Genomic DNA, 14459 nt, shown 5'->3' with positions numbered 1-14459 from the left:
TAGCATTATGTTTTTGAGATTCATTCACTGTTGCATATATTGTTATTTTTCAATGCAGTGTTCCTTTGTGTGAATACACCCCAGTTCACGTATCCATTCCACTCTTTTTTTTTTTTTTAATTTATTTTTTTTTGGCTATGTTGGGTCTTCATTGCTGTGCGCGGGCTTTCTCTAGTTGCAGAGAGCGGGGGCTGCTCTTCGTTGCAGTGTGCGGGCTTCTCTCATTGCAAAGCACGGGCTCTAGGCACGCGGGCTTCAGTATTTGTGGCACACGGGCTTGGTAGTTGTGGCTCACGGGCTCTAGAGCGCAGGCTCAGTGGTTGTGGCTCGCAGGCTTAGTTGCTCCGCGGCATGTGGAATCTTCCCAGACCAGGTCTCGAACCCGTGTCCCCTGCCTTGGCAGGCGGATCCTTAACCACTATGCCACCAGGGAAGTCCCTCCATTCCACTCCTAAAGGACGTCTGAGTTGTTTCCACCGTGAATAATGCTAATGTGAACATTCTTATTCATGTCTTTTGATAAACATTAAGCCCTGATTTCCATTGGATGCTCAGGAATGAAATTGCTGGGTAACAGATCCAGTATATGTGTAGCTTTATTAGATACTGGCGGTTTTTACACGCCAAACCAACTTACACCCCTACCAGCAACATATATTGCTTCACATCCTCACCAGCATTTAGTATTGTCCACTGATTTAATTGTAGTCATTCTGGTGTCCATAGAGGTTTAGCATTGTGGTTTTAATTTGTATTTCCCTGATTACTAATGATGCTGAACATCTTTTTTCAGCCATTTGTATATCTTCTCTTGTAAACTGCCTCTACAAGTTTTTGACCTATTTTTCTGTTGTATGGTCTGTGTTTTTCTTATTGATTTGTAAGAGTTTTTAATATATGCTGGATATAAGTTATTGTCAAAAATGTGTGTGTCTCTGTTTGTCTATCTGTGTGTGTGTTGCAAATCCCAATCTGTGTCTTGCCTTTACACTCTCATTCCATTACCTTTCGACTTCTGTAGTTTCTGCTGAAAAGTCATGCTTCTATGAAGGTGACATATCTTCTTTCTCTGGCTCATTTAAAATTTTTCTCTTTGTTTTTGGCTTGCCACTGTTTGAACACAATGTGCCTAGGTGTGGTTTTATATTTGTCCTGCTTTGGATTCATTGGGCTCCTTGTATCTGTGAACTGATCTCTTTCATCAGCTTTGGAAATTTTTCACTCAATATCTCTTCAGATATTGCTTCTTAGCAGTTTTCTCCCTTTCTCTCCTGCTTCTGAGACTCAAATCATACGTATGTCTTTTATTCGATCCTAGGTTTTGTCCATTCTTTGTCTCTCCTTCAACTTGAATACTTTCTTTTAACGTGTGTTTTAGTTCACGTGACCTGTCTTCTGCTGTGCCCAGTCTTCTGTTAAACCATCTAGTGATCATTAATTTCAAAAACTGTTTTATTCTAAATGTAGTATGTCCGTTTGATGCTTGTTAATACATTTCAATTTTCTGATGAAATTCTCCATGTTTTCATCAGTTTTTCCATCTAATTCTTGCCTACTAAATCCAGTGTTGAGGTTTTTATGAGCCTGTACCTGTTGTTTGTTTTTTAATCATTGATCACATTTTTCTGTCTCTTCACATATCTAGTAATTTTTGTTGTATGTAGACATCATATATAAAGAAAACGTGTAGGTTTGGATTACATCTTCCACCAGCAAGGAATCTCCCTTGGAGGGATTTGCTCTGTGAGAATGAGTAGCTAATGACTTCAGTCCTAACAGTTATTGAGATGGGTTGGGACGGGTTGCAATTTTAGTAAGACTTACGTAACCTCGGTTACTTCCCATTCCTCAGGTGTTTTCTCCTGGGCTTCGGATTTAGAGCCTAACGGGTTTCTATCTCCTCAGTCTTGAAAGACTAGGAGACTCGGTCTCACCTTCAGAGGCTTCTTTCTGCCTCTGCCTTCCCCAGGTGGCTTCCACGGTCTGGTAAAGGTCACGAGGAAGGCAGCCGTGTGTCTGAGGGAGACCTTGTTATTGAAGGGAGATGTGCTCTCCCATCTGAGACTCTAGCCTCAGCCCATGCCCAGAGTCCACATACGCCCTCAGGGAAGGAGACACACGGTGACAGACTGCTCCCTGGGGAGGAGCTCTCCCTCAGACACTTTAGGTAATTCAGCCTTTTTGCCTCCACAGCTCTTTGATGTCTTTAGAAATGGGATTTCAGTTATCCATCTAACATTTTTAGTTGTTGCTCAGGAGCTGACCTATTACCATTTTTCTTGAATTAAGTTTCTTTTTCTTCTATCTTGGAATCACATTTTTTATCTTTCTATAGTATCATTTGTTTCCAATGCAATTTAGAAAACGAACATTCAAAATTTTGCTGTGTATGAATATAAAATGCAATACATGTTTTGTGAGTTTAAAAATGTTAGAAGGAAAAGAAGTACATTATACTCCCTGCAACTCTTCCTGCTTCAGATTGCAGTTGTGTGATGTAAAAAGCATGAGCACTGGAATGAAAGAGAACTGGGTTTGAATTTTGACTTTGCTTGCTAGTTCTGTGAGCCTCGGATTCCAAATATGTACAACGGGGATAATTACACTTACTTTATAACAAGAAATGTACAGTAGAGCGTTCACGAGAGTATTCAGTTAAGTGGTAGCTGTTATCATTATTCCTCTAATATTTATCCATCATTATTTTAGGCCCCTGAACATGGATAATCTGATTTTAAACACACATTTTGATATATTTATATCTGGTACGGATTCTAAAACTTTTACCATTCAAACAAGGTGCTGAAAAAAGTTCTTTGATATGAAAGGCCTATACCTATGACTTAATATCTATGAAAATATTACTAAATAAGTTTATGCATTCATATTTTGCCAAAATCTTTGTTTTTTTAGACCAAATAAATCCAAATAAATAAATAAATAAATTTTAATGGCAGGAAGAATTACATCCAAAGTAGTCTGCTCTCAGCAAAATTCACATCTAGCTACTTGGTATTATATCCACTAGGGTTTATTATAAGATGTTGGCAACAAGAAAACCATATTAGGAAATATGAAGAAAAGGCTAACAATATTTTCTGGAAAGGACAGCTGGTTGATCTTTGCAGAGGAGAGTCTGTGGGGTCTGTGAGTAATTTTAATGTTATCTCCATGTTATTTAAATATAATTAATTTTTACAGTATATTTCCTGTTACCCCTCTGCTCTTTTATTTTGACTTCAGCATTTGTTTCTTTTTAAAAAAAAGACCTCACTAATATATGGAAACAATTAAGTTCTACTCTAAATTTAGAATGGAAATAGTAGTCCCGGGGGCAGTTGGATGGTTCTAGAGTAGCAGGCCTCTCCTGATCGCCCGCCCCCTCCCCAGCCAGTGGGACAGCGTTCTGGCCTGCATCCCTGAGGCCCAAGATGCATCTGTGTTTAGTTCTGTAGCGTGATAAGAGCCAGCTTTGCGGGTCTAGCATCTGACTGCACTCTTTACAATCTGTACGCAGGTTTAAATCAAGGCACAAGAATTATGGGGTCTCGGGACCTCCCTGGCGGTCCAGTGGTTAGGACTCTGCATTTCCACTGCAGGGGGCACGGGTTTGATCCCTGGTCAGGGAATTAAGATCCTGCATGCCGTGCAGTGAGGCCAAAATAAAATAATAATAATTATGGGGTCTAGTTTACAACAACCTAGAATTTATCAAATTCTCATTAGAGCTAAGTTTCCGCTAAAGCAAGTAAGTTATTTCTAGACCTTTAAATGACTGGGAAGTTCTGTACTGTTCTTTTGGCAAAATGAAGTACTTATTAACAAAAACGACTGAACAGCGTACCAGACCAGGTGGAATAAATTTGGGTTAAAGGAGGGTGAATACAATGGCACAAAGAGGTATGAAAAAAGTATGCAAAATCTAGTAACGTGCATAACTCACCTGTTCGTGGTAAGCACATCTCATAAACTAACCCGCAAAAGACCTATTATTTTTTCCCTTATCTTCTAATGATCTGTTCAAAATCATGAAGGAAATAAAACTATAAATTCTAACTTAGGTAGAGCACATATTTGTTAAAATCTATCAAAAGTAGTCTGAGAATCAGGAGACTACATAGAGATAATTTTTTAATGGAAATTGGTCCTTTATGAGGCTTTTTGTGCATCCCTTAGGATGGGGGTTTTATTCCTAAATCCCCGCGTCTGACTGCCTCATGTGGTCTCACCAAAGGAGAACCGAATGGCTGTGGTTCCCTACAAAGAGCCCAAAATGCATCACCATTAAACATTTCAATCCATTTCAATTTGAGAGCTGCTTGTTCACCACAGTAGCCGTCGAACCCTTCATGCCGAGGGCGTGGGGCCCTAAAATTCAGGAGATATTTTGGTGCAAAGTGTAGAAAACCAAAACCTTGAGGAGCAGAGATCCTGTCACACACCCCCTGGGAACAGCAGACAAAAACGTCCCATGGGCCCGGGCGCCGGGAGCTGTCTTGGGAGCACGAAGGCAGCATGGAACTAGGGTGACCGTGTGCTGGCCTGTCCCTTAGCCCGTTCTGATCGGCAGCAGACCACCGACGGGCGTCCCAGAACAACCCCAGTCTGTGTGACCGTAGCCTGCGCACAGCCGTGGCGCGAAGGGTGCTGTTGTGCCAGCTGTGGCGCGAAGGGTGCTGTTGTGCGTGTGTTGAGAGGGACCCGTGCCTGGAGCCAGACGGCGCGGGTTTGGGTCCGCGTGGGGACAGCTCCACAGAGTAAATGGAGTCAGAAGGTGTGGTTACCGCTACCTTTGCCCATTTAGGCCGAGGGGAAGTTGTGCATTCGTTGGAGATTGTTAGGGGAAAAAGCAGACTCTGATAAAAGAGTTGAGATTTTATTCTGGTGTCATGCATTACCATTGACGGCCACAGGAGGGGACTAACAAAGTCTGGATTCTATTTTAAAACTATTTTAGGGGCTTCCCTGGTGGCGCAGTGGTTGAGAATCTGCCTGCCAATGCAGGAGACACGGGTTCAGGCCCTGGTCTGGGAAGATCCCACATGCCACGGAGCAACTAAGCCCGTGAGCCACTATTACTGAGCCTGCGCGTCTGGAGCCTGTGCTCCGCAACAAGAGAGGCTGCGATAGTGAGAGGCCTGCGCACTGCGATGAAGAGTGGACCCCGCTTGCCACAACTAGAGAAAGCCCTCGCACAGAAACGAAGACCCAACACAGCCAAAAAATAAATAAATTTAAAAAAGAAAAAAAAAAAAAAAAAAAAAACTATTTTAGGCCTTGAGGGCCATGTGGTCTCTATTGCAACTACTCACCTCTGCCACTGTAGCCAAAAATCTGGGGGGGATAGAGCAGAGGGAGATGCATTTTGGAGGGTGTGCAGTGGGTTTGGAGAGGAGGGCGCAAGCTTACCAATGAGTGAGGTGAAAAGAAGAGTCTAGGCGACTCCTGGGATGTGAGTGGCTGGGGCACCGTGGATGGGCTCGAAGCCCACAGGGGAGGAAACAGCGGGGGCAGGGGGTGGGACTTGAGCCCGTTTAGACGCCGGAGTCTGAGACGTCCACGAGAGCTCCAGTTGTGATGCCAGGGGACAGCTGGATTGGAGTGTTTTGAAAGCAGGGGCTGGCGGGGGGCTAGAGGCGGAAACGTGAGTCTGTGCTGTGGCGCTAAACTTCGGGGGCTCGTGGCGGGAAATTCTGGAGCCTATCCAGTGGCTATTTCTGCCATAGAACCTGCACCTCCTTTTCTCACGCTGTAAACAGTCTGCTGAGCATTTCTGTGTATTTATTACAGCTAACTAAGGCCCATGTCCAAAGCCAGAACACGGCCTGTCCTTCTGTGGGCTGTGCACTAAGAAAGGTTTTTATATTTTTAAACATTGTTTATTTACTTATTTTATATATATATAGAGAGAGAGAGAGATTGCTTTTGAGGAATTGGCTCACAAAACTTAGCAAGTCCAAAATCTTGATGGTGTGGGCCTGCAGGCTGGGGACACAGGGAAAAGTGGCAGCCCTGGCAGGTTCCCTTCTTGCTGGGCGGGGAGGAGGGTATCAGTAACTCAGGAACGGCCGAATGGAAGGAGGGCAAGGCCTGGGGGAGGGGCGAAGAGCTGCCCCCCTCCCTGGGTGCCCCACCCTCCCAGCTCCTCCAGGTGTTCAGCAACGCGGAAGCTCAGTAGTTCTTAGCTTTCTTAACCGTTGGGGGAAGGAAATAGAAGAAGAACATTTCGTGACACAGAAATTTTATGCAATTCGAATTTCGGTGTCCATGAATAAGGTTTTATTGACACCCAGCCCCACGCGTTCATGTGGGTGATGTCTGTGACAGTTTTGGGGCTGATGGGGCAGTTGACAGCTGTAATGAGCCCACGGAGGCTACCGTATTTACTCTCCAGTCCTTTACAGAATATGTGGGCCTGCCTCTGATCTGTAACCTAGATGTCAGTGTGGAGTATTACCAGGTTCTTGTAGGAAACCGCCTGTGTGAAAGTAAGTTCAACCAATAACAATGACATTTCTTAGAAAAATAATGTACTCTCAAGGAAAAAAAAAGTAAAAATTCAGAAGGACAGGCCAAAGATCCAATTAAAGATAATCTCCTATAGGAAATAAAATCGAAGGATCTAACAAGTTTCCTTTTGGTATCCACCATTTCAACATTTAGCATTTTCATGCTAACAGGAAAATTTAATGACAGTTAACAAGCCCCAAAAGTACCAATGAAGAAGGGCCAGAGAGAAGTGATACACACAAAGGTTTTGGGGATGAGAGCTCAGATGCTGAAGGCTTTTAGGGATTCAAATTACTCACAGCCTAAAAGCTTTAAATAGGATGGGAGCTGGATATCTCATATCATTTATAATAGGATCATCGTCATAGATGAAAATTCTAACTAATAATGTACGTGAGGCAAAGTCTGAATAGCCCAACGCTACCATTCAGTAAGGGATCATGGAGAATTTTCTGTGGGGAAAAGTAGAATCTGTGAAAAAAGAGACAAAGAGGGAAAACTTGCCCAGACAGACCTGAAAAGAGTAGAAAAGGCTAGTTAGTTACTTCTGAACATGCCTTTTTGTACCTTTTTATTATCCTTAATTTGCATATACACTAATACATTTCATAACCCATCTGCTGTAACTGGTGGAAAAGAAGTTCTTCAACCAACAGATATTCATCCAGGCCTGCCGTGTGTGAGATTTGTGCTCCGCAAACACAGTGTGGGTCGGGAGCGCCCCAGCAGACTGGGCCAGAGTGCAGCGAGCTTCCGGAGCACCGGCTGAGTTCCTGCTCTCACCTGTGAGAAGGAAAGGCCGCCTCATCCGTAAGAGTTTCCACAGCTCCAGCTCATAATTTAGGGGCAAGGATAGGAAGCTTCATTATAAATGTTATTGATTAAAGACAGTTAAAACAAAAACGAATGTTACTTTTAAGAAACATGATAGGGGCTTCCCTGGTGGCGCAGTGGTTGAGATTCTGCCTGCTAATGCAGGGGACACGGGTTCGAGCCCTGGTTTGGGAAGATCCCACATGCCGCGGAGCAACTAGGCCCGTGAGCCACAACTACTGAGCCTGCGCGTCTGGAGCCTGTGCTCCACAACAAGAGAGGCCGCGATAGTGAGAGGCCTGCGCACCGCGATGAAGAGTGGCCCCCACTTGCCGCAACTAGAGAAAGCCCTCGCACAGAAACGAAGACCCAACACAGCCAAAAATAAAGAAAGAAAGAAAGAAAGAAAGAAAGAAACATGATAACCTTATAGTAAGCACACTTTAAAATATGATATCCATATAATTATAGCAATACCTTTGTCACACCCAACAAAATGAACAATATTTTAACATCATTTAATGCCTGACTATATTAGTATTCTAGGACTGCCATAACAAAATACCACAGGCCGGGGTGGCTTAAACAGCAGACATTTATTTTCTCATGGTTCTGGAGGCTGGAAGTTCAAGCTCAAGGTGTGGGCAGGTTTGCTTCTTCCTGAGGCCCCTCTCCTTGGCTTGCGGATGGCCGCCTTCTCACTGTGTTCACATGAAATTTCAATTCACATTCTTAGGGTTTCATTGTAGCATGCGTAATACACGATACCCTGCAGGCTCTAGTTTTATTTAGATTTTCAAGGCAGAGATAGAGATAAAATATGTACGAGACTGAACACAGGGCTTACGTGGCATTAATTGCGCTTACCCATTGTCTTCTCCATTAAATAAAACCTGAAATGTAAGTAGTTACCTTTTACGCATTTCTGTTTCTCGGGATGCACTTTGGGAACCCACTTCTCCCCTGCTGATTGTAGGAAAGACTATAAATATTGTAATTCTCTGGGCCAAAGAGCACTCAAGTGCTTTTAACCAGGGAAAGAGCTTGCATTCCTGACCTCGGTGCTAACCCGGTCGATGGAGGAGAGCCCTGGGATGCTACGTAACATGCCCGGCATGTTCATCTGCATTCCGCACTGGGACGTGCAGGGAAAGGATTTCCGTGGCACTTTTCCCCCCCCAAATACACACTTTAAGATTTCTGATAAATACCGTGGTTCTGGGCTATGACGTAGCATTTCCCTCCGGAGCCGGGCACTGGTCCCGTTATGGACCACGCCCCAGCGCTGTGGGATGCTCTTATCCCTGTCTCCCCAGCATTGTCTCTGTGCTCAGGCACACCAGCCCAGCACGGCCGCTGGTCCCCGCTGTCTTCTCTCTCCCTTCTTCCTTGGGTATTTTTCTTTCCTCTTCTGATGTGTCTCAGCTGTCAGTCATGGAATGCCACTGTCACACCCAACAAAATGAACAATGCCCGATTAGCTACTGTACCCGACTCAAATGAACTTCATGAAACAGAAAGTGGGAATGACTTGGCCAACAGAAGCTCAGCTCAGGCAAGTGATTTATGTAAGGTCACACCCATTAGACATGCAGAGCTCAAGGGCTTTTAGTATATTCACAGTGTGTAACTATCACCATAATCCACTTTAGAACATTTTCCCATTTTCATCATTCTAAGAAGAAACCTACCCCCGTTAATTGTCACTCACCAAGTCTCTTTCTCCTGCAGCCCCTGGCAACCACTGATCTACTTTTTGTTTCTACAGATTTGCCTGTTCTGGACATTTCATATAAATAGAATCATATAATATGTGGACTTTTTTATCTGGCTTTTTTCATTTGGTAATGTTTGCATAGTTCACCCAGGGAATGACAGCATCGTAGAATAACAAGAAGAGCTTAGTGAGCATCTTTCTCCTTCAGTTTGCAGGTGAGAAAGCCGAGGCCCAGGGAGGTGGCCGATTGCTGAGGTCACAAAGCCTGACGGTGGGCAAGCCAGGGCTGGACCCACACCTCTTCCTGCTCCGTCCCCAGCGGGCCTTCCTCGGGCTTCCCCAGTGAAAGCACAAAACTGCTCTTTTGCTCTGATTGACAAGCCAACAAATGTACATCCCTCTTCTCTAGTCCTCCCATCCTTAGCTTTTCTCCGCTATTTTGGTCATTGCTTGCCTTCCCTCAGAGGCAGTTTAGGTTGCTTGTAGGCTGGTGAATGGTCAAGGTGCCAGATGTCTGCGAGTGAACAGCTAGGGGCCTGGCTAGTTGACCCCACCAAATATAGACCCAAAGGCATAGGATCAATTTGTTTATGATCTTAGAACACAATTTAAGGACTTACCATAGTCTTTTACATTAAGTGTCATCAGTAAGTACTAAGAGGAATAATTATGGCATTGGATTAGCACTTCATGGTCTCAGAGACCTTTCATGTACGTTCTCTCATTCACTACTTCTATCAAATCTCAGTGTGGCTCATATCATACAAATGAGGAGGCGGGGGGCTTAGAAAGGTGAGGGAATTTGGTCCAGGCCTCACAAGTGCAAAGGTCAGGCTGGAAGGACCTCTGACTTGAAAGCCCACGATGGCTTTTCCTACGTTCCCACTACATGGACTTTTTAAAATTCTTGATCGATTGCTCATGTTTTCCAGCGATCCTTCTGTAAGTCCCAGCTGTGGGCTGGAAGCCCGAGACATGCAGGAGCCCCCAGTTAACCCCCCTTGGGCGTCTCTGGTCCTGGTCAGCGCAGCGCTGCTCGTCCCGTGATCTGACCTCATCAGGTGCCCCTCCACCCCGCCCGCTGTGCTCCCCGGGACCCAGTCAGTCATCAGCAAGACGCCCCTAGTTCTCCACATTGTCCCCCAATGTCCCTCCCCTCTTGTCTCTCCCTGAAGTGTGGCAACTCTTGCGAGGACAGCGCTTCTCCCACGGCCCTGGTAATCGGGGACATTTTTCTGCTGAAATTGCACCATTTACATCCACTCCTAGAAGTCACATGGGTGTCTCTTTGCTCCCGTTGCCATTTCCAAGACACTTCCTCACTGTCTTCCCCCAAAACCCTCCCTCTTAGGTCTGACCCGGGATACAACATGAGGAACCTTGAAGACATTATGCTAAGTGACGTAGGCCAGTCACAAAAAGACACATATTTTACGATTCTTCGTATCTGAGGAACCTAGAAGAGTCACATTCACAGAGACAGGGAGTAGAACAGTAGGTGCCAGGGGCTGGGGGAGGGGGGACGTCAGTGTTTAATGGGGACAGAGTTTCAATTTGGGAAGAAGAAGGGCTCTGGAGGTGGATGGAGGTGAGGGTTGTTGGAAAAGAGTGAATGTGCTTAGCACCACTGAGCTGCACACCTAAAAATGGTTAAAGTGGTGTGTTTTCTGTCACGTGCGTTTACCACAATACAGAAAACACTTCTTCCGAATGCATGTCCTAGACCGAAGCCCCAGTACCGCTCCCTCCAGTATCTGCTCGCCCTCGGGTCCCTGCCCCTCACGTAGAAGACTCTAGCATGTGGCCATCATTTCCTCTCCAGCGCCGTTCCTGTCATCATTCTCCTATTTCTTCAGCATCCTTGGCAATGACCTGTGCTGTACTCTGGTCTCCCTGCGCCTTGATTTCTCGACCCCAGAAGTCCACTGCCCTCCCCCACGTCAGCCCCCACCTCAGCCATCCCTGGAGTTGGCGATGACCGCCCGCACCTCCTGGGAAACCTCATCTTCAGACCCCATCCCCGCGCCAGGACCGCACCGCTCTTCCCGCCCGGTCCCCCGCTCTGATCCTTTCCTCCACAAGCTCCCTGGTCTCTGAGGCCTCCAGCCCATTCCCCCCTCCCTGGCCCTCACCTGTGCTCACCTGTCCTCACCTGTGCTCACCTGTGCTCACCTGTGCTCACCTGTCCCCAGCAGCCTCCATCCTTCCTCCTCCTCCGCACTTCCCACATGGTCCAGGGACATGCCCATCTCATTCGTGGCTGCACTTCCTTCTTAGAAGCCTCACGCCCCACACGCCACGCCACAGTCCTCTCCTCAGGTGCCCCCTCCTCAGAGACCCCCCCCCCCGCTCTTCAGAGACCCCCCCGAGGCCCTGACTGTGACTGTCGTCGCCACGTCATGCTCTAGGATCTAGGGTCTCAACCATTTCCCATCTTGGCAACACTTCTCGGACCCGGAGTTCTCCAGCCTATCTGTTTTCATGGCTTGTGTCTGTTTCTCTCACTGGAACCCTTGGCAGAAGCAGTCTGGTTCACCCCCGCGGTCCAGCGCCTGCAGCACTGATGCACACAGGGGGTCCTCAGTACACGTGTGTGATCAGGTCAACAGGAGAACACTTTGAAAACAAACGCAAGTCGTATTTTTAACCTCTTTACGCTAGATTTATAAATGGGTCGCTCTTTACCTGAACCTCCTGAGAAGCCGTCAAACAAAGACTTGGCATGTTTTCCACCTTTGGGAAACCATGAAACGGAGAAGCCAGGAAGGATGTTTAGAAGGGATCCCCTCTACCACTTCTCCCAATGTCTTGCTGACAGTATCCCAGGATGCTGGACAATGCGAAAGTCCTTTGCAGTAAGCGTGATTGTGCCTATTGGACACCAGATTTAGGCAAAGACCTGTGTAGGGTTTCTGCATCACACAGACACCACCTCAGTCATTAGTTTTCTTTGAAAGCTTCCTCATAATGCTTTCCAGTTCTGTGACACAAGGGTCAACAACGCTGGGAGGACAAGGAAAACACCTTGCAGTGGAGGAAAATCACGAAGGAACACCTAAATAGGAGAGAGGCGCAAGCAGGCATCTGGAGTCCGTCGTGCTTGCTTCGAGCTGGGAGGGCTTCCCAGGCCCGTGTTCACTGCCCCGTGGTCCTTGCAAGGCTCATGCGGTCAGTGCCCTGGCCGGGGACAGGTATCCCGGTGATGATAAAAGCGGGGTTCCCCCCCCCCTTCTTCCATTACCCTGTCTCCTGCTAGCCTTTCCCGATTGCGTTTTTAGCTTTCTTTAAAATGATGCCCTACAAATAGAAAAGCGCACATAAGGTTTGGTACATTTTCACAAACCAAACACGCCTGTGTAACGAACGCCCGCACTGTACAACAGCACGTTACCAGCTCCCCGAACTCCCTCCTCAAGGCAAGCACTCTTCTGACTTCCCAAAAGCAGAGAACAGCTTTGCCAGGGTCTGTATTCTCTGTAAATATATGGAGAACATACACATTATCATTTTAACCTTGGCTACGTCTGCACTCCAGCAAGCCACCTTCCACAACGGTTAGGTCCCTGAGCCATAGCACACAAGAAACTGCGAGAAGCAGACCACGTTCCCGACTGGCTTGTGCCTGTGATTTTGGCAAGGTCTGTAACCCAATGACCCGGGCTGACAACCTGGCCCTCTCTGTGCTTCTTCAGAGCCCAAGCCAGAGCAGCGTCAGGCAGCCTGTCCCTCTGTCCCTCAGCCTTCCCTTCTCAGCTGTCCAAAATGAAAATGTATTTCCCAAGCCAAAGCACATTCATCCAAAGGTCAGCTTCCTCCCTAACAAGTCTCACCACCTACAATGATGCTTCAGAAGGCAGAGTAAAAAAGAAAAACCTCAGAGGGAGAAAGGACATCCTTGCACAATTTAACCCATTTTCTAGTGACCCAGGGCAAGCAAAGAGGCAGAGTGATTGATATGGAACCTTCCTTCCTAATCCAAGGAAGGCCCCGCGATGTGGACCCAGGCTGCGGCACGTGGAGAGAGAACAGGGGGCAGACGGGAAGGACATCCAGGGGACAGACTTCCTCTGGTTCTGCCGTGAGTTGGAAGTTGAGGGTAACTTCAACTAAACAGATAGTAACGCTGCTCACCAAGGTAGAAGGAGGGAGAGGATGGGTGGGTTTGCCCGAGGAATGATAAGTTCCATCTTAGACATTAATTTTTCCACGTTGCATATATTTTGTCCTGTTTTTTCTGTAATTTGCAATGATGGCTCAGAAATTCTTCTTGGAGAGCCTATTCCTTGCTTTACTTTATTTCCTTGAAATACTAAAAAGCTAGCAGAAATTCTCACCCAAACCTGAGAATTCACATTCTTTAGCGACTTGAAGATTGCCTGAAACAGCCCCACAGCAAAGATTTAGTAAGTGTGCAGTTCTTTCAGAGGTGCCCTGGGCTAAGCGGTCATCGGGAGAGCAGCCACCTGCAGTCTCCTTGAGAAACTCCCGTGGCCTCTTGGGGTACGGAAAGCCCATGGTCAAGATTTCCATCGCTACTTGGCAAATACTCTGTAATTGTTGATTGGTATTAAGAAAGAACAAGTAGGGCTTCCCTGGCGGCGCAGTGGTTGAGAGTCTGTCTGCCAATGCAGGGCACACGGGTTCGAGCCCTGGTCCGGGAAGATCCCACATGCCGCGGAGCAACTGGGCCCGTGAGCCACAACTACTGAGCCTGCGCATCTGGAGCCTGTGCTCCGCAACGAGAGAGGCCGCGATAGTGAGAGGCCCGCGCACCGCGATGAAGAGTGGCCCCCCGCTCGCCGCAACTAGAGAAAGCCCTCGCACAGAAACCAAGACCCAACACAGCCATAAAAATAATAATAGAATAAAATAAAAAGAACAAGTAAAAGCATGCATAATTTATTAATTTTCTTCCAATCATACTTTCTTATTATTTCTAATAATTCCCAAAGGCAGTTGTAAAAGTTGAGTCATACAATATGTTCATTTAGTAACAACAGAAGAAAAAGACATTACTGTCATAGTCTTAAAACCTTTGGTGGTTCAAGTTACAAACTTGGCGACAGCGAGATCAACAAAATAGTAAAGATTTCCACTCAAAGTCACTGAAAAACAGATGGTCACATACGTCAGTAGTTTTTTAAAAGGTAAGGAGACGTGTAAGCATCCATCTGGGAGTAATCATAATTCTAAAAAGTCTATTGTTATTATTAAGCTTTCGGTTGACTTCCCTTACTAGAACAGTGAACCAGCTTTTTCTTAAAATAGTCCCGAAATTATTCAGACAATAAAACCAAAAGAGAAAATTTTGAGAACTCATAATTTTGCACAGAAGAAGAGTTAAGCTCTCTCCCTCTAAAACCCATTAGCTACTAAAAATTGTTAGCTTTCTGTGTCATATGAAGTGGAAGACACAGCT

The 14459-nt window shown here is 46.1% G+C and overlaps 1 protein-coding gene across 4 annotated transcripts in view; it reads left to right on the top strand.

The window, feature by feature from the left end:
- The window catches only part of RGS20 (regulator of G protein signaling 20), an 86632-nt gene that overhangs the window by 33934 nt on the left and 38239 nt on the right, over nucleotides 1–14459 (top strand). Inside the window, exon 2 of one of the 4 annotated variants that reach the window (XM_036830867.1) lies at nucleotides 13025–13118. The exons of the other annotated variants lie outside the window; for them this stretch is intronic. The gene's annotated coding sequence lies outside the window, so the exon portion shown is untranslated. The remainder of the gene's footprint in view (nucleotides 1–13024; nucleotides 13119–14459) is intronic. 4 annotated transcript variants of the gene reach the window in all.

The sequence above is a fragment of the Balaenoptera musculus genome, chromosome 17 (genome assembly GCF_009873245.2).
Source record: "Balaenoptera musculus isolate JJ_BM4_2016_0621 chromosome 17, mBalMus1.pri.v3, whole genome shotgun sequence".
NCBI classification, from domain to species: domain Eukaryota; kingdom Metazoa; phylum Chordata; class Mammalia; order Artiodactyla; family Balaenopteridae; genus Balaenoptera; species Balaenoptera musculus.
Note: the sequence above shows the minus strand (reverse complement) of the source record. Positions and strands in the feature narration are given on the sequence as shown.